Below are 20,532 nucleotides of genomic sequence, written 5' to 3' on the forward strand. Positions count from 1 at the left end.
GCACCTTTGTCGGCCAGATCACCCCCACATTTTAAACATGTCTGTTATTCACTTTGATTTTCTTCTTCTGTCTGAAGTCATCACGCCAGTCCGAACTACAGCATCAAAAAGAAATGTCATATCACCGGAATAAAACATGAATAAGACTAATGGCAAGAATCTATGTTTTAAAGGGACAGTTGGCAGTGGTCAAAAGCTGCAGGACATTAGGAATTCAATTGATGATAAATAATGTGATATCAATCTAGTTCTCCTTAAGAAGTGAACTTTGGCTCACTTACGGTGCTGTAACCATACACTGTGGTTTCGTCTTCTGTGATGGAAGTTTGAGAAACCTCCTCACAAATTTGCCACAAAATCTCTTGTGGCCATAGAGAAGTTACAAGGACCTTGCTGCTTTGCATGCATGTATTTTTGCATGTATTCTTTATATTACAGCTGGACATTTTCACACAGTATAAACTAGTGTTTAAATGGCTGGATGTGTTTTTCTGTCCGTCCAAGCTGCACTGGTCTCTGTTAATTCCAGATGTATATGAGAATCAACTTTTAGAAACCAGTTTATACTAGTGTTAAAACTTAAAGTGCAATGCTGTAAAATATTTTATCAACCATACGTCATCATTTCAATGCAGGCTAATTCAGTTAAATAGCAGACTCAATTTAAAAGTTCACTCTTTACTTAAACAGCATTTTTGTGTTTTGTCATGTAGAGGCTTTGGAGAAACTTAGATACAAAGTATAAAACAAAGGTCAGGAAAAGATAATGTGAAAATATATCAGATAGATAGACAGAGAATTTTAAGAAAATTACAAAAATGGAATTATTAATATTTTATCAAATTAATTAATCCATTTTTTTTTCACATACCAAAAGTAAAATTAAAACAAATCACCTTAAAATAGCCAGGGGCATCAGTAATTTATGATTCCTTTTAAGAGTCAGTAGTTTATATGATCATCAGTGCAAACAACTGACAACCCTAGAAAATGCTGACTTCTTAAAACATCCTCATAACATTATATATAAACTACATCCTGTAAGAGAAAAGCAACGTTCAGTTTTTTAACAAAAAGTTACATTTTTAACATATTAATAGTTTTGTGTATTAATAATATAACAGCAGTTGTCTTAAATTAAGGCCACTAGCTGTTTATCTTGAATACATCGGCTTGTTAGTTTTACTGTGGCCCCCCACACATACTGCCCCTTATGATTGTAATCATAGCTAACATATTGGAACAAAATGCAACATAGACTAGATTACACAAAAGTACAAATTCAGCACATTAAAACAAGCTAAAAAATAATTGTCAAGCAAAAAAAAAAAAAAAAAAAATCCTATAAATTATAATGTAATTCAGTAGTTTGGCATTGATAGGTTAATTTCTGGAGCTTGTAATGTTAGTTATTGTGCCAGTGCACCAGGTTTACATTAAAATGTTAGGAATATTTCCTTTTACACACCCTTTGTCAATGTGTGCATGTGCATGTATGAAATATACAAAAACCCTTGGTGATCACTTGGTTCATGTTGTTTATATTCAAACTTCCCCATCTTAAAAAATCACATTCATCTAACAGATACTGTGTCTTTTACTACTGCTTGTTTCTTTGGGCCTTCTTTATATCTTTGCAGAGCAATCTCTTTTCCAAGCTCCTGCGTATAAAGGAAGAAAAAAGAGAAAACTCTCAAACAAATTTGTTTATAACAGTGTCTTTTTAGATCCGTGCATATTTTGTCTCGTCTGAGTCGAGTGTTGAGATTAATCCCATGTTGTTCCTATTATTGGCCTCTCCTGAGACATTATGATGTGAATGACTGTCTAAGCGCCATCAGATCCATCAATTGGATTCAAAGAAATGTTATCCATTACTCTCTCCAACCCAGCAGATGTTGAGGGTTTTTGTAAGTCGAATTCCTTTATTATGTTAATACCACTGTTTTGTCACATGCACCATTTCCATTTGAGTGGGGTGGAAAAATCATCAGATGGATTTGGCTCCCTCAATGAGCGATGTTTGACATTCAATGAGATGAGAAACATGAAAAAACACATTTCAATGGCAAGTGGCATATGACAATCACAACAAGAAGGCCCTTTGAGTGAACAGAAGATCACAATATAATTGTGGCACCATGTTGTGTTTTTAAGACACTGCCTTGTATAAATTTTGCATTGATTATGTGGTTTTGAAATATACAGGACACAAAGGATAGGGACATTTTGTCGCCACAATGGCTGTTTGTTTCTGCTCTTGGCTCGACTTTTTCGTAACATAAAAGCGGACAACAAACATACAGCCATATGGACGTGTAGCCTTGAAGAAGCAGGAGTGCACAATATACAGCTGGTTTCCTCTATTGTTGAGTCTTCATTTAAATGGCACAGACATACATGTTATGAGACACTTGCGGTCTTGTTTGCACACCAGGGTGTGGCAGGGAGTGTGTGTAAGTGTATAAATGCGTAGTATGTGCAAAGGAAGCTAATTCTAAGCACATACTTTAAATGCTTTTCCCTTTCTAGCCTTATAAATTAAATTCTAACCGACATGGAGCATCCAGTAGTGGAGTCAATCATGAACCTAATTTTGTTTAAGAAGTGGATTTTATTTTTAATGGGAGACACATCTGTATGTGTATAATATATGTTGGTGTTTATGTCTGTCTGGGAGTAAGAGACTGAGTGCACATGGGTTGTGCGACTGTGTGCATGTACATGTACTATGTGTCTGGATGTCTGCATATCTGCAAGTGTGTGTGTGTGTGTGTGTGTGTTCGTCGTAGGCTCAGAGGCATAGCGTGGGTCTGCATGAGGGAGTGTGGTGGCAGAGCGCTCCTCTGATAGGCCAGATCCAGGGTGCACTGAAGCCTTTCGCATATATATGGAATTTTTGAATATCTAAACCATTATTTAGCATCCAAATCAGTTCTGCTTGTCTGACTGATGGACAATTTCAGTGTGACCCCGGTCTTTTTGCATGTGACCTATACTGTCGGGATTCTTGCATATTGTTTGGATGTTCACGTTGACTCCTCTCCCGTTTTTCTCTTTGATCCTTTTAGCATGCTCTTTGTGTCGGAATTCATGAAATATTCATGGCTGGACTGTGGCTTTTCCATATCTTTATGTACAATTATTGGCAGGCGTCCTGTTATGTCGAGCCATCTTAATAGTAGGTATTGGGCTCGGTTAAGTGTGACTTCAGATTTTTCTGACAGTTTAGCCAGTCTGTGTTATGAATTGATAAGGTGGGGTATTATATTTGCAGATTGTGCAGCGTGGTTGCCTTTTTAGCCTACTATTAATATTGATAAACGCAAATAATGTGTCTCACATGAGAGACGAAAGATCAGCTCTGGAATATAAAATATGGAAAATATTATTAGTATTATTAAACATTTTATTTGTATCCAATAATAGAATATATCAGATGTTTTACTAACAATTTCTGAATTCCTCAGTCTCTCTAATAATCACCTTCATCGTCACCTTAATAGAGTCCTGATTTGAGGTGTGCTGGTTGTGTCGATAATGCTAACAGGGTTAATAGTGTGTTCCTCTCCATCATGACCAGTACTATTGGCAGCAGGAGTAATTGGACAGAGGATGTCATTATCATGCCCGGTGTGCAGCTGAGGATTTGCAGGACCATAGAGGGCCCGCAGTGTGGCCCTCACCAAACACACTGACGTCCTCCGGAGTTTCACATGTAAATACTGTCTATTCTCCCAGCATTTAATAAATGTTTCTGGAGGTTTATTAATGTGCAAATGGGTGAAAGCGCTGCTCCCCCCGCGCAGGCACAACGTGTGCACAGAGGCACAGAGCTGTTTAAGGAGAAGAGATTCACAAATCAGCCGATGTGGAGCTAAGCCTGTGGCTCTCTCCACTAGGGAACCACTAGGAGTATTTAATTCTCTCTCTTCCCCTCACTCTGTATGTGTGGATGAGACCCATGTGTGTCTCTGCATGTGTGTGCATGAGAGTCCATTACCTGCCCCAGAGTCTCCATGTTTACTCATTTGTACCATTCTCCAATAAGTTCTCCCAGTGCCTCTCCAGCCAGTGAATGGCAGTGGCTGCGCAAGTGAAATTGGGGCGAAAGATGTGAGAGACATCCAGATACTGGTATCGTGCATAGAGTTTCCGCACTCACAGGGGCATACAAATGGGCAAATCTATGGATAAAGGCTCCCAGGATCCAGCTATAGTCATATGAATGCAAATAGGATTAAAGTGCCAGCTTTAGAGGCTGATATACAATTCACAGCTCTTATAGGAGTCTGGCTGCAGCCAGACCCCGAACACCATCCTCTGCTCCTGGAAAATGAGGATATGTTTATGAAGATGGCTTTCTTGTCCCAGCCACCCCCCACATTTTTTTTCTCTCCTCTTGAAATGAGCCTCGCTGTGATTAGCAGTGAGGAAGGCCCCCCTCATTAGCATTCACTATCTCATCTTTCAGGTGTTTTTCAGTCAATATTAGTTTGATCTTTGTCTGGGGGATAAATGATTGGCTTGATGTAGCGTGCATTTGTTTTTACAAACCCAACAGAGTGAACTACAAAGGGCTTTTCATTCAGGTTTAGACAGCACTCGAAAGGCTTTTTTTCCTCCTCTTTTTTTACTTGGCTGATTTAACAAGCGTTTAAACCGACTGATCTCAAAAAAAAAAAAAAAGAAAGAATGAAAGAAAAATGTGTTTCATGCTGTGGCTGGCTCTTTCTGTTTCACAAAATAGTTAGTGAGTGCAGTCAGGGCCTCTGTGTCCATAACCTCTCAATGACTGTTGATCGCAATAAATATCACTTGACGTTTGACTGCCGTTTTTCTTGTTGGGGGAGAGAATAACAAGGGCCATTCTGCTTCATATATTTTTACTCATTAGGTTTTCTTTGAGAAACTAAGCCTCGTCTTCCTCTCTCTCTCTGTCTTGCTTTCCTTCTCTCTGCCCCCCCCCCTCCCTGCCCTCTTAGTGGGGCTCTGTCAAAACCAAGGCCTGCTTTATCTCCATCCATGAAGTTAAGAAAGCTGGCAAAGCTGTAAATTTGGACGCCCTTCGTTAGAGGAGCTCCCCCGGCTGTAATTCATCTCAATCCTCAGCGGTCTTTAGTTCCCTTTCAGAGGCCGTAAAGTACTGCATAACACTCACTGGGAGTTGGGGGAGATGGGGGTACGGAGGGTCCAGGGGTTACCAGAGAAGGGCTCATGTTTGAGGGGACAGTCCCGGGGTCTGTGACACATGGGGGTCAGGTGACAGACCTGGAGATGATATATGGACGCTCGTGTGACACAGTGCTAACAAGACTGGCTTTTACAATGGGTCTCATTTTCCCAGTTTCTCCTTCCTTTCTCTCTCGCTTTTCCAGTCTGGCTTTTGCTCTCTCTCTCTCTCTCTCTCTCTCTCTCTCTCTCTCTCTCTCTCTCTCTCTCTCTCTCTCCTCCAATTTCAATCATCACTTGTTAGGATGTTGGATCCTTTTAAAACTTTTGGCTGTGACAGTGAGAAGATACAGAGAGAAACATTGCTGTGGGGGAAGTTACACTAGTTGGAAAGTCTTGGTAAAATAGCAAAAGCAGAATAGATATTAAAATATCTGAGGGAATTTTCTCTTGGAAATTAACTCTGCAAAAAGAAATGATCTCTACACACTGAATCTGACAAACTGATCTTACTTAAAATCATCTTAAAAAGCAATTGCCTTGAAAAAGGAAAGTAAATATAACTATAAATCTTAATTTAAGTTTACTTTAGATCTTTTTGTGAAGTTGTAGCAACTTTAAAATGACAAGAGAAATTACCTCATTCTTTCTAATAGTTAGCAACTCCTCTAAACCAAGTTAGTCTGACTTAACTTGATCATGACAAAGGATTTTGACAATGATGAAGTTAGGTTAGTTAGTTAGGTTTGGTTAACACGATTAAGAATATTCAAATATGACTAGTTTGCAGCTGAATACAGATATAAAGCACTGTAAACTTGGTTTACTGAAGTTATTAAAACTTAGAAAGATTTCTTTGAATTAAACTTGTCATTTTTAAGATGCAGTAGCTTCAGACAATTATTTTTAAATTAAACTTAACAATTAGATAAAAAATAAACATGAATTGATATTAATAGTTATATTTACTTACACTTTTCAAGGCAGTTGGTCTTCTATATTTTTTATAGTAAAATTATCAGATTTTACAGTGTATTGAATGATTCAATAATCGTGTGCATGAATTACTTTAAGTACAGATCTAAGGTTGGTATTGAAGTTATGTAGTATTCCATAATGCCTTGCTATCTTAGCCTGATTATCATTTTATAAGAGAGGGTGTCACTTTTTAAATGCTCATGAAATCATCTGAATGGATTGTGGGTTGGTTATGCTTTATGGAACTTGGCCAGAAGGATGTGCCAGGGTCGAAAGGGTTAAAGCATCAGTCGTATAGTGTTATTATATGAAATCCTGGATCAGCTAAAGCATAAATCACCATATTTATAATTGAAAACAAGCCCACCAGTTTGAAATTCCACAGCCCTTACACATGATAAAATAACACGCTCCTGCTCTCTTTTTTATCTTACACATAAAGGTCAAGCAGTCAACGCATACAGGTGGCTGCAATATGTTTTGAAACAGTAGCTATAAGCTAATTTACTTTATGAGGAGATGACCAGACATGTACGTGTGTAAAATTAGAGTGTGAACTTTGTGTAAGTATGTTCTCTATTTTTGTAGGCTGAGAATGAACATCCAGTAAAAGCCGTATTGGCTTGATGGCAGCCACACTTTATTTCGGGACGAGCCTCTGGAGGAGGAATAAGAGTGAGCTGTGTCCATGAGGGGGCAGTTTGTTTGACGACTGATCTGATGGGGAGTCAGGGAAACAGGTGGGGGAGTGAGAGTGTGTGTTTCTGGGCGTGGGGTGTGGGGGGGTTAGAAATAGCACTCGGAGCTGGGTCCTTATGTCCCAGCTATCCACCCACTGCCAGTCAGCCACCCAGCGAGTGAAGCAGGAAGAGAGGCCTGTGCCTGCCTTCCTCCTGCCCACATTCCAGCTCAGATCTGATTGCAAGGCAAACATGGCATCTCTCCCCAGATCCCTCGGTAAACATTTTCTGAAGCAGGGGGAAATAGAGAGGCTGTGGATGTCTAATGAGTTAATTATGACAATGCGGAAAAGCCATCTGAGTGCAACTCCATTAAATTTACAGTACAGACAGGTATCGTTCCTTTTCTGTAGTTGCAGCCTACAGATCTTGCTCAGCTGCTTCTCTTCTGTTTCTGTGTAAAGCAGCGAGCTAATGGCTCAGAGACTGTATTGTTAAATGTCCATGTTGGTTAGATGGCTTCATGTTTTTATTGTACCGGCAACATCTGGGTCCACAGTTGTGAGGTTAAAAGAGAGGGCTGCTGCTTTAGGTCAAAACCTAAAAATAGGACAGTCTTCAGAAGCTGTGCCACGGGCAGCCAGGAAATGCTTTGATTTCTTTTCCTCCCCCCCTTTTTTTTTATTTTATAAGAATATTCAATAAAGCCTCTGGATCTGGCAAACAGGTGGCAGAGCTTAGGTTCCCCCACAGTGCTAAAGCAAACTTCCTCTACATATTTTAGCATCACAAAGCCCTGTAACACATGCAAAATAATGCTCCACTGTTACTTACTGCACAGTGATAGCCCTGCGTTTAAGTTTTGCTCTGATCGAATGGAGAAATGTGGCCGAAATCAGAACATTTATTAAAGATAATGCAAAAAAGAAATTTAATTTGATCTGTTTACCAAAAGTATACATATGATATTGAAATGTCCCTGAATAAATGAATCAGCCTTTCTGCACTTTAGTGTGTGCGTATTAATGCGTGTGTTTGTGAGTATGTGACGCACGTTGTGGCCCTTCTAAGTAACCTGAAGCCGGGCTTAAGGGCCCACCTGTCTCTAGTTGTGGACAGACGAGGCCTGGCTGCCAGGCGCTCCATTCATCTCTATTGCTAATGCTAATACTAATGCTAACATTAGTGCTAACATTAGCTACTGTTCTTGTTTCACTCTGTCAGCCTCATGCCATTCCCCTGGCCTGAGCCAAAAGGGAGACTGATAGCCTACTTATGCTGATGGCCTTGCTCTACATTCATTATATTAGGGCCTGCAAATAAATCAAACAAAAAGATATGTATTTATATATTAAGTGTTGAATTTTTAATAGTTCTCAAGCTTGTGATGTTATACGTTGTAAATCCCTGTGGGGAAATTCACTTCTGCATTTGACCCATCCTAACTATTTAAGAGGAGTGTGTAGTGCAGTGTCAAGTGACCAGCTTCAGGTATTAGTGTAGCGCTTTGGTCATGGACATCTCTGGGTCACCCACATAAATCATAGCGAACAACATGTATACTCCACAAAATTGGTCTTGTTAGTAATTAAATCCAAGACCTTTGTGTTGTGAAGTAACAGTGCTCTTTGCTAAGCCTTTCGGGTAGACGTAAGCAGTGTTGTAATGTAACAAAGTAACAGTACTTTGTTACAGTACTTTATATATTTCTGACCAATGTATACTTTTACTCCACTACCTTCGCCCTAAGCATCCTAGATACTTACTATGAAATAAGGAAGGGAGGAGGGAGGACGGGATGGACAAATGAAGGAATGGAAGGGAAGGAAAAACTGGATTTTGTTCTTTAATCCCTTTAACTTCTGCAAAAAGATCATTTTTTAATGTAATGTAAGCTCCAATTCTAGTGTACGCGTTAATACATAATTAACTACACAATTCTCAAAATTCTGGCAGCTGGCATTGTTATTGTACTTTTACTTCCAATACTTGAACACATTTAATATAATACATTACTTTTGTTACTTAGGCACAGTGAATATCAGATACTTGAAGACTTTTATTCTAATGAGGTGACTTTAACTTCTACCAAAGTCATTTTCTGGAAAGACATCTGTTCTTTTAGTACTTCATCTACCATTGGATGTAAGTCCAGCATTAACTCTCTTTCAGCTTTGTTTTCGGTCTCCACCAAACTATGAGGGAGATATGTGACATAAAAAAAATCCTCTAGCAACGTAGAAGTATGGATAAATAAATCCTACTACATGGTAGATGGCTCTGATTTTATTTGTTTTTAATGTTTTTTGTTGCCAGTTTACACAACAGGACAAGATAGAAAATAGATGTGCTGAAAATGCCACAAAAGTGCTACAGTGGGAATTTAGTTTTGAAGGAGCTTTATACGACATTCAGAGCATATCTTTGACTCAGAGTATGATCCTGAATTTACAGTTTTGATCTGACCCAAAAAATCAGGCATGGCCCTACACGGACCTGCATAGTCTTTGTCCAAGCCAAGCTCTGAATTGCGGCAGCACTTTTGGGCCTGATCTCTCTGATCTCTCCCCAATATACCTTTTGGTTCAGAGCCCCACTTTCATGACTGAGCGTACTCTAAAGATGAGCAGAGGGCCAGTTGTAGTAAAAATGAAACTCAGCCTTTTGTTAATTCATATGGAGATAGAACGATATAACACCAGGAAGTTGACAAGAACGCAATCTGACTAAAGCCCTGGGAATGTTGAGAAATTGCGTCCCGGCCTGCAATTGGCAGATCAAGTTGGGTCAGTCTGATTCGGGTAGAGAATTAAAGCTCTCAACATGGAGGTGGCTGACCTAACAGCTAGCGAGTAACAGTGCAGATAGTGCTAACAATGGTGACAGTGTTAACAGAGCTAAGGGTGTTAACATAGGGGGTTACATTTCTGCTCCTATGCTGTTCCAATACCATAGGTCGGGATGGCATTGCAGAGCTATGGAAATTAGTCTTTGAAATACACGCACAGGAAGTCACATGCACTAATATGCAGCTGCGCTATTACAGCAAAGAACAGAAAACCTTGGATTACAACACACACCAAGGTGGCGTGACTTCATTCTCTGCTCAGAGCATCATTACTTCACTGTATCTTCAAGCTGCAAATAGTTGTTTGCTGCTATATTAATGTTCTGAATGTCACATAGCATTTTTAAAGCAGATATTAAATTTTTAGGGAAAAAAAAACAATGAAAAAAATTCTTCTTTAAATGGTAAATTCAACTTAACTGGGGTTACAAACTAAAGGTCTCATCTGTTTACATGGGAATTTGCCAAATTAACTGTTCAGTGCAACAACATATGCTTTAATTTGCCTGGAAAATGGGTTGCATAGTGAGATCCATGGTTATGTCTAAGAGTGTTACTTTAGCTTGTTCTGTTTTTTTCTTGTGTAATTACAGCGTGTTTTCTTTTGGCAACATGCATCCTGGAATTAGCAAATGAATGTTTTAACCCTGGTGAACTTCCACAGTGTTTTATGCACTCCCCTCCCCATTACGTTGCATGGCTTTGGAAATTGAACACAGCCACTAATGACCTTTAGCATCGCTGGCAGGTTTTAAGTGTGATCAGTGGGTATATGTTTAAACGTGTTGTCCTGTGCCTCGGGAGATTACAGTAACGATACCAATTAGCCCAATCTCATTAGCCAGCTGAAACTCCACTGAGTCACACAAATTAAGGACCCTCTCTAATCTGACAGTCCTAGAAGTAGGCCCGTGCCCTCTGTTTGTGTGTGTGTGTGTGTGTGTGTGAGAGAGAGTGTGTGTAAAAGAGAGACAAAGAGTGTGGTCTTTCATTTTGTTAACTGTGGGTTTATGTATGACCTGTTAACTCTGAGTGTGTATGTGGGAGTGTATGTGCATGCAAGTGTGTAAAGCTATAAGCTTAATTACCAGTCAAGGATCAGACACAGCTTCTATATATATATATATATATATATATATATATACATACACCCTCCCTGCTTGAACACACACACATGCTAACACACCCACACTCATGCTCGCACTTGCATGCACGCACGCACACACACACACACACACACACACACACACACACACACACACACACACACACACACACAAGAGCAGCATCTAACTTTCATGTGTTTGTTTGGACATTTTCACCGCCTGGTGATTAATTTATGAATTCTTGAAAGATGGAGGGTGCGCTCAATCTCAGGTTTAAAAGCTTCATGTTTTCCCCACTCTCTCTGACAAACACGCACACACACACACACGCACGCACACACACACACACACACACACACACACACACACACACACACACACACACACACTCTCTCTCTCTGAATGTCTATTTTTCAAAAATATACTGGGGTTTTGAATAGAGAGAGGGATAATCCTTTATAAGTCCCACAAAAGTTTTATGTCACATTACTTTAATTATAATTGGTTATGTTAGGCTAATTTCTTGTCTTCTTTTTACCATGTTTGATGTTTCTTTAAACTTATTATAATGTATAGGAATTAACAACTTCTCTCTTTCTACTAGCTTTCAAGAGTCTATTTAGGGAACGAGTACGACTAGAATATAAATATCATGTTAAAATGGAGAATTTGGATGCTTTTTGAGATGTGAGATTATGAAGGCTTGTGTTTCCCCTAAAATTACCTTTGCAGATGTGTTGCTTTAACATATATATTTTTATTTGAATAAATGAGTGTGAGTCTCTCTCTCACTCACTCACTCTCTCTCTCTCTCTCTCTCTCTCTCTCTCTCTCTCTCTCTCCAGGCCCCACATCTGATTAGTGTCTATTAAAGATCAGAGGGGTGAGGAGGAAGTGCCCTGCTGATCTGGGTGCTGAGTGCTGTGTTATCTTTGGATGAGTTTGGCCGCCCCGCTGGCACACCACAGTACCTTATTACTGTGTTACCGAGTATATTAGAGCGCCTTCGGAAACAGGTTAGTTTTGCACTAAAGCAACATGGGAAATCTGCTCTTAAAGGGGAGCATTTTTACTTTAAACATAGATAATTAATTTGGGAGAAAACATGGTGATTCCCACTCTGTAATGTAATGTCGTTACATGAGATTTATGAAGAAAAAAAACAGTCAGCACTCCTCAGAAGTTAAGCTTTTTTCTAAACCTATTTGTTTTTATTAAACCTAATGTAACACGGTGTTTTACATTTCAGGTCTACAATTCTTTAACTAATTGATGCATTTAAGTGCTTGTTTGTGCTGTTCCAGTGCACTCACACTAAAGGCCTCATAAGCAGGAGCAGGAAGAAAAAGAATTTATTTGCCCCAAATCTGTCTCTGAGTCAGCACTTTCTCTTGGGATCTGGAGACCCGTAACCGAAACCTATCCTTAACCATCCGTAACTATAGTAACCTGTATGTACACTTACCACTTTAACATGTTGGCTATTGTACAGTACATGTAAAATGCTTTATGATGAATGACACAATAGCTGTTGATGTTTTCATCTCGTAGTGCGAATTTGATTTTGTGTCGTCTGGATATTAAAAGTGTTTTTCCATGTTACTCCACTATTTCACTTTCACTGACATGACATTGCATTACACCATCGTAGAAATGGTTATAATTTACTGTTTAAGAAAGCTTACGCCACTCCAGTAAGTCCCACTAATGCCATTTAACCCTGTGTTTCCCCTTCTCTCATGCTTGGTCTCATTAGGTCAGGATTAACAGGGGATTACTGTAGCCATGGGCTACTTGCTCTTTAACACTAATATCTTGAAGAGATGCTCCATAATTTCATTTTGAACGCCTCAAATGACTTGAAACAGGCGGGGGTATCTGGGCCTTGGCAGCTAATCAAAGAAAATAACTCCGGGATGGCTTTGATAGCGAAGCACTTTCCACTTGCGCCTTCGTAGAAGCCATGTTTATTTATTGTCCTCAGAGGCAGGAAATTAAAGCTGGCGTGTTTAGTATAATTGGTCATTTTGTGTTATTCACATATCGTCAGGCCTCTGCAGATTAGCACTACCTGTTATTGCAGAAAATGATTCCTTTGAGCCAGATGACTTGGGGAATGAAGAGTGTAATTCTGACTTCACATTCGGTCTCATTTTCCTTTTTTTGTCTCCTGTTTGCTTTATTTACAGCGTGGATTTCCAGGCCAGAGGTGGAGGACGAACAAACACAAGGGCTCACAAGGTGTGTATGAAAGAGTGCGTGTGTTTGTGTGTCACTGTGTGCACGAGAGACACATCAAACTGAATTGACGAACACACAGGCCACTGGCTTCAAGGGCCTGTGACAATCACAACATCAAATCTGAGAATTCTATGATACACACACACACACACACACACACACACATGCACACAGAGGCTGTCACACAGGCTCAATACCCTGTTCTTAGGAAACCTTTTGGTGTTGTTGTATAGGTCTAGTCGCTGCCGCAGCTGTTGCTGTTTGTGCTGTTGTTTTGGGGGTGAGATCTGTATCCGAAAAGAACAGAGCAACCTCCACAAAATGTCTATGATTGATCACTGTATTCTGCCATCACTTTCTGTCACCTTATTCGCTCGGCGCAAATCAAAACACTTTGCTTTCAAAATTCTCAAATATGGAGAACAGTGTCGGGAAATAAATTGGCATCTTTTTGGTTTGTTTGTGTGCCTTGTAACTCTACCTAACAGCCACCAGGCCACAAGACAACAGAGGAGTGATTTCAGTACACATCTGAAGTCAAGCAGCGATATAACACTGCCTGCCAAAATGACACTCAAGTGAGCTGTAATGACTACATTGTTTTTACTCCCTCTCTCTCCACCCGTCTTCTAAGCAGCAGGCAAACGCACCATCGTAAGCTAGCGGCACACCGAAGTCTGTGTGCTCTGAGAACTTAAGGAGTTTTGAAAGTTAAAAGAGGGCTTTTCTTCTCCCTGATCCTGTTGTGATGTTTCCCTGGCTGTCTTTTGTGTTGGAGTGCACTAGACGATGCTATTATGTTAGAGGTAAAGTAATATGACTGTGACAGGCTTCAGTATCCATTTGAAAAGCGCGTTTGGAAGACAGCCTCGTGTAGTGCAACGCCTTCCTTTAAGAAATGCACTTTTCCCTCATGCACACTTTCAAGAATCTTGTTAAACACAAAAGGAGCAGCAACCTGCTTCTGTGGGACGAAGTGGGGGGAAAAAAGAGAAAGGAGAAAATAACTTTCAAAAAAATATATTATAAATGTGCTTGCCAGGTATATGAATGTCGAGTTGAATTTGGTGCAGCGCTTGAAACAGTGCAGTTAAAGAGCTTAAAGGCTGACCTTGAAAAGTCTGCCGTCAGAATCGTGTTAGTAGACCTGCTTCTCGCCTGTCAAGGTACGGTAGAATCACGACATTGTTTATTCACTTTGATTTGTCAGGGATGCATGCAAGAGTATTGACAAAAGATCTCTCCTCGCTGCACCTCCTGCCTGTGTATCCCTTCTGTTTTTCCATCTCTGTGCCTGGTGCCATGTGCACCACACTCATGCCCCTGCATGGGCCTTTATTGATGTCCCACCCTAATTATGTACCTCTGCTAGTGGCACTTAGGGAAACATTGATGAAATGTTTTATTTTAAGGGTCAGTGCCGCCCATTAGAATTAGCGCCGACATAGGCTAAGGCGTTTGTCATGCGTGTCACACACCAGCCTCTCTTCCAGCCCTGCCCCCCCCCCCCCTCCCCCCATGTGCACTCCATCTGGGGGGGTTTGGCAGTGGTGGGGAAGGGGCTGATGGGGGGTGCTGTCCATGCGGGGGCTGTGGTCCTCTCAATGTGGCACATCAAACTCTATAAAGGGAATCATTTATGTGCCACTCCCTATTACTGAACAGCATGGAGACAGCTAATGAGGGCCAAGGCAAAAGGAATATATCCACCACTTTGCTGTTAGACAGACACTGGCAGGGAAAGAAAAACCAGGAGTCTTCAGGGAATCATTGTTTTCAGGGAAAAAAAGGGGAAGAACAAAAGGAATATGTGTGTATGTGTGCGTGCGCATGTGTGTGTGTGTTTTTCTCACACCCGCTTCATCTATCGGGTTTATTTATTTATTTCTTCACCCGCTAGCGTTGTACTTAAGCTACGGTAACAGCTTGAGGTGAAGAGTCTGCAAAACACACATCGTTTTGCGTGTGCTGCGTGTGCAATTTTTCCTTTTTTCCCCCCACTGGTGAATTTATGATTGGCGATGATGAGAGTAAATATGTGTGCGTGTTAATGTGTAAATAAATGTATATCATGGATATGTGTGTGCTAATGGACACCTTGGTATAACCACGTTTGTTTGCAGTATGTGTGTGTATGTATGTGCACATGTACGTGAATCCACACACACGCACAAAAGGGTCTAGTGGTGCTGATAAAAAGGTAGCTGTGACATTTCCAATTTGCCATGCACCAGCCCACTCCATTTTCTTCCCTGCTGCCTCTTACATGGTAGAGTAAGCCTCTAGGATTGACAATAATTACAGCCTGCATAAAATGAAGAGGGTAATATGAACACAGCTTTGCCATAATTGCCTTTTCATTATTTGCTAACAGTGAGCTATTCAGTCATAAGAAAGAGATTGCATAGTAATTGGCTGACAATGGGAGGCTGAGGCTCTGTTCAGAGGCTGTGGTAATTTTTGTGTTGCTGTGAAGGTTTTTTGAGGGGCTTTTTTTATTTAAAATCTGAAGCATTAAACTGTAATTTAAAACTACAATTTCCAGCATGAATGAAAATCTGGGTATTAACATGAGCTCCTATTTAGAGTGGAACATCCTATTAGCAGTATTAGCACTATTTGGTAACTTTCCATATGGGCCGCCTCTCAGCCCAAATGGGATTTGAGACAGCTTTGTTTCTCTCTCAGTCAGTCTCACACATCAACATACACAAAGTTGTTTACACCGGTGGAAATTTCCTGTGTAACGTGTGTATATGTGAGTGTGTTTGTGGTAATTGAGGGTTAGGGGAAAGTTTGACAGTCTGCGGCACACAAACGCTTGCACTCAAACAGAATCGGGATGCATTTGCGCACTACAAAAACACACACCATCACGTGCACGTGGAAATGTATCTCAGTTGTGTTTTCATTGAGGAATAAGTGGACGGCAATATTTTCTCTATTATGAGAGGCACATACTTTTTGCACAAGGCAACATGAGAATAGATATGCCACACATCCAGTGTTGTTTTTCCAGAGCATTCCCTCTCCAATATTACATCACAAAGGGTTTGCTGCGTTGCAACGGGAGTCCTAATGTTAATTTAGCTAAACAGGATTTTGAGGTTATGCCTGGGCCTCTGGAGATGCTGCTACAATATGATGTCAAGGACGATGAAACAAGACAAGCAGAGTCTGGTGTGTGTGTGTGTGTGTGTGTGTGTGTGTGTGTGTGTGTGTGTGTGTGTGTGTGTGTGTGTGTTTTTGTGTGTGTGTGTGTGTGTGTGTGTGTGTGTGTGTGCTTGTGTGTGTATGTGTGTGTGTATAAACACAGGATGATGCACCAGTAATCTTTTCTAAACATAAAGGTCCTGTCACATAGCAGGAAAAATTCAGGCCATCTCACATTGTTCCTTTCTCATTTTGATAACTATATTTTGGCATTTACTGTCACACACACACACTACTAACACACACACCTAGAATGCTCTCAAGTGAGAATGAATAATATTTTTTTTCTATGACTCACCTTCCAAACGTAGAGGGTTAATGTTGAAATGTATTCCTTCGCCAATTACTTGCTGAAAATGTCACGAGTAACATAATTCTGTATAGAGAACAGAAACTAATTACTTTGTCTTCATATAAAAAATACAAACAATGAGCTGCAGTGCACACGGTGATTTGAGCTGCTGTTGTCAGCCATTATTTGAGGATGTCAAAAAATGATATTTGCAACTGGTTCCGCATTCAAAACACATGCTTAATATGAAAGTGATAATATGAAGATTACAAATATGTGTGTAAAAACACAGATTTTGGTACTTTGTGCGATCTGGATATATATCATGTGCCACTAATTAACCTGGCCCTGTTCACACAGACAGACAGGAAACCAAGGAGGGAAATTCATAGCAAAGTGATGCTGTCTAGAGAAAGAGGTAGAGTGAGAGAGACCCAGTGTGTTTGGTGTTGGATCTGAAAGACTGAGATTCCTGTGAAATGGTCGTTTGTGGCCGAGCCAGGTCGAGCCAGCCTATTCTTTATTTGGAACAAGCCTAGTTGGCACAAGACAACTCAACACTCCTCTCCCTCTCCTCTTTATAGACATCTCCCTCTCACTCAGACCTTATTCTTCACTGTAGCTAACAAACCCTCCAGTCAATCAATATTTATCTTATATAGTGTGCCGCTCCTCAGTAGCCATAATCGTTTAGCTCAAGTGCTTGCATGAGTGAGAAATAAATTACATTTACAGTGCTATCATTGAGGGCCTGATGTTTCCCAGGCATTAGCGGATATTTAGAGATGGCCAAACGTGGTAGGACATTAAAGAACAAGGCTGAAGGAGATTGATTAGATGAGCAAACAACGGGCCAAGCAGACGCAGAGAGTAAGTGGAGGTTAATATGATTGCTGAACTGAAGAATTATCCATCTAAGTCACTTAAGCTAATATTGACTCTTAAGTTTTTATTTTAGTTAAAAATAAGTGATGTAATTCACTCAGGGTGGCGTCCAGTCCAATTCAGCTTTGAGAATTGTTTTTTAAATGTATTTAGTGTTTCCTGAAGTGGTATGAACTTCATTCTAGTGTAGTAACTTACCTCATTTAAAGACTCACTTGCATGTTTTTAGACAAATTACTTGAAACACATACAAAATACAGATTTGAGTTTGCTTGTAAAAATGTTTTGTACTACCGCTAACCCATGATATAGTTTGAAAATAAATGAGATTAGATTTTATTGTTCTTTATTTAAAGGTCAAAATCAGTTTCTAATACGTGGGTGTGTTGTAAACATGAATATTCTCCCACAAGTGCTGAGATACTGATGCCAGTAACTTTCCGTGTTCGTCCACTTGGCCTCTGCAGTCTTTGGTAGTCAGTGCTTGATTCCTCTCTCCCTCTGTGATCATAGCCATGGTACACCAGCCAGCCAGGTGCACTGTGTGTTTGAGGTGCAAGTTGGTGTCATAATTATCTAACACAACGGGGTTGCTGTTCTTATTAGTAATTAGCTCCTACCAAAACTGATTGGTATGGGTTCCTTCGCTCATCCCTTTTAATGTTTAAACATTTACTTTGTGCTTGAAGGATTTGTTTGTATATATCTTGTGTGTGATGAGCGCTTTTCAAGTAATTGGCTCCTAGGGGACAACACTTTCTAACAGTTAAAGAATAATTACAGCCCTATGAAATGTTAAACTGCCCCGACTGTCTTTTCGCAGGGGCTTAATTGCGTGCAACAAGTAAGGCAGGCTTTTCATTTTGTTCCATCACAGGAACGGACTGAACTCTCATGGAAACACACAGAAATTTTGTCGAGTCGTAAATAGCTTCTCATATGGTAATTTTGTAGGACACCAAAGCAGTTTGAAAGGCATAGCTCTCATTGAAAGCGATGCCGCTAACTTTTTTTTTTTTTTTTTTTTTTCATGTTGTGGAAAGGAGAAGCGAGGGCTTGGTGTCTGTGTTTTTATGCTCTAATGGACTTTTGCATATATTCATTATAAGAGAATCCTTAAAGAGGGAAAGACAGCATAAAATAACTGAAATTACTGGGCTTTTGCTGCCCGTGGATGCATGCTTGAAAGGGTTTGTTTATATCTGTTATCTGTCCATTGTTGATACTTGGAAAATATAATTTACACTGAAAATTGTATATATATATATATATATATATATATATATATATATATATATATATATATATGTGTGTTTGTGTGTGTGTGTGTGTGTGTGTGTGTGTGTGTATACGTGTATATGTATGCACTTAGAAAATATGATTTACACTAAAACGTATATAGCTGTAAAGCTATTTTCATGATCCTACTTTTCAAAACACAAATAATAATAGAGTTTCCCTAAAGCTGGATTTATTTAAGTACAGGTTATACATATTATAAACAATAAGTCACGTCCTTTGAAAAGCTAGATTTTTTTTGTGTGCACAAACACCTTGCAACACACCTTTTCTTTTTTCGTATTTTTTTTTCCTATTGGCAAATTTTGCAAAAATCTGTTTCAATACAAATTGCAATGCATCCACTAAATATCTTTCTTGACATGTTTTTGTTTTGTTTTTTCATTAAATTGAAGACAATATTGGAAACAGGGGTCATTTGGACCAAGAATATTATTCTAGTATTATCATGTGGGGATATTCACCATACAAGATAAATGATGGGGCCTGAGCCCCAAGGGTGCAATAGGTCAGCCCATAGGTGATATTTTCACACTTGCATAAAGTGGAGATTATTCAGATAAGCTGTCAGTTCATAGCAACAATGAATATGAATTAAGCCATATATTTTCATATATTGTGTTAGTGAGCATTTATTGCATTCCATATATAAGTACTGCCATCCCTTGAACCCTTTTTTTTGACAGTACATTGCACGCAAGTGTTGGCATTGCTTAAACAAACTCACAAGCCATGAAATGTAATGACTTCTTTTTTTAACTACACATACAAACACACCTCTGCCCTCCATATGCATTGCATATTGATGCCAATCACAGACATGTCACCACGCATGCATACCTACTTTTCCATACACTGCTGTCACTCCACATGCTAATGATTTAATGTTTGGTGTGCGTTCATGTTTTCCCCCCTGTGTGCTGAAATAGTGTGTTTTATTGATTTTGATCCAGCAGGTTCCTGGCTAAATGCACCATTGATTTAGGAGGAGTGGATGGGCGTTGCGGTGTGCATGCCTCACATTCCTTCCTGAAATACAGTCCTGCTTCGGTCCTTGCTGGGGAGGCGATGCTAGTCTCACTACAGATAAAGTGAAGGCTTTGGGTCAGGCAGGTTAGAGCACACTGACCCTCCCGTATGGTCCTCATCATGCCTCATCCTCCCCTTTTATAGGTACCCTGCTGTTCTTTGCTGAGGCTGATGAGTGTTGGATTAGGTTTGCCTTACAGGTATCCATCATCTCTCCGCTCCTAATAACCCAGTGTGACTAAAGCCATTCCCTTTTCCTTTCCCCAGTTGGATTGCCAGGGTAATATAATGCATTCAAGTGAATTGCATTGGGCTCAGTTTGGCAGAGCTGGCATGCATTGTGCCCAGTGGGCCCCTTTGTAAATAAAATGTTATTACACGCCTGGATATTTCATGCCCTGTGTGCACATAGGGCTCACTGGTGCCATACTTCCACGAGATCACACGCAGATGTTAATCAGAGATTAACACACACTCAACACAGGACTCAATCAGCCTCTCAATTGCCATGCTTCCTAACACACTGATTAAGAGAAGACCCTTCCATGCAGAACTCTCCTGTAGCTTTTTACTCAAGGATCTTAGGTGCTGATAATTATTTTCTTAATTAGTAGATAGGCGTATGATGCAGTGAGGTATGTGTTGTACTGATGCAGATGTGATGTTCCGGAAACATTTTATATGTTTAATTTTCTCCCCTTCTGGTATTTTCCTACTTGTTTAATTAAGGAGGCGTATGGAAGCGAGGCGGATGAGCTATATTTGCTGTTCTGACTGCCAAAGTCAAAG

The 20,532-nt window shown here is 40.0% G+C and overlaps 1 long non-coding RNA gene across 6 annotated transcripts in view; it reads left to right on the forward strand.

Annotated features, from left to right (window-relative positions):
• The window catches only part of LOC121937823 (uncharacterized), a 394,787-nt gene that overhangs the window by 146,142 nt on the left and 228,113 nt on the right, over positions 1-20,532 (forward strand). For 4 of the 6 annotated variants that reach the window (XR_015777031.1, XR_015777030.1, XR_006105216.2 and 1 more), the window contains 2 exons: positions 11,630-11,800; positions 12,974-13,025. This is a non-coding gene — a long non-coding RNA (uncharacterized LOC121937823). The remainder of the gene's footprint in view (positions 1-11,629; positions 11,801-12,973; positions 13,026-20,532) is intronic. The other 2 variants (XR_015777029.1, XR_015777025.1) reach the window with 1 other exon arrangement.

Source organism: Plectropomus leopardus, chromosome 1 (assembly GCF_026936395.1).
Source record: "Plectropomus leopardus strain MGB_pleo_1.0 chromosome 1, ASM2693639v1, whole genome shotgun sequence".
NCBI classification, from domain to species: Eukaryota; Metazoa; Chordata; class Actinopteri; order Perciformes; family Serranidae; genus Plectropomus; species Plectropomus leopardus.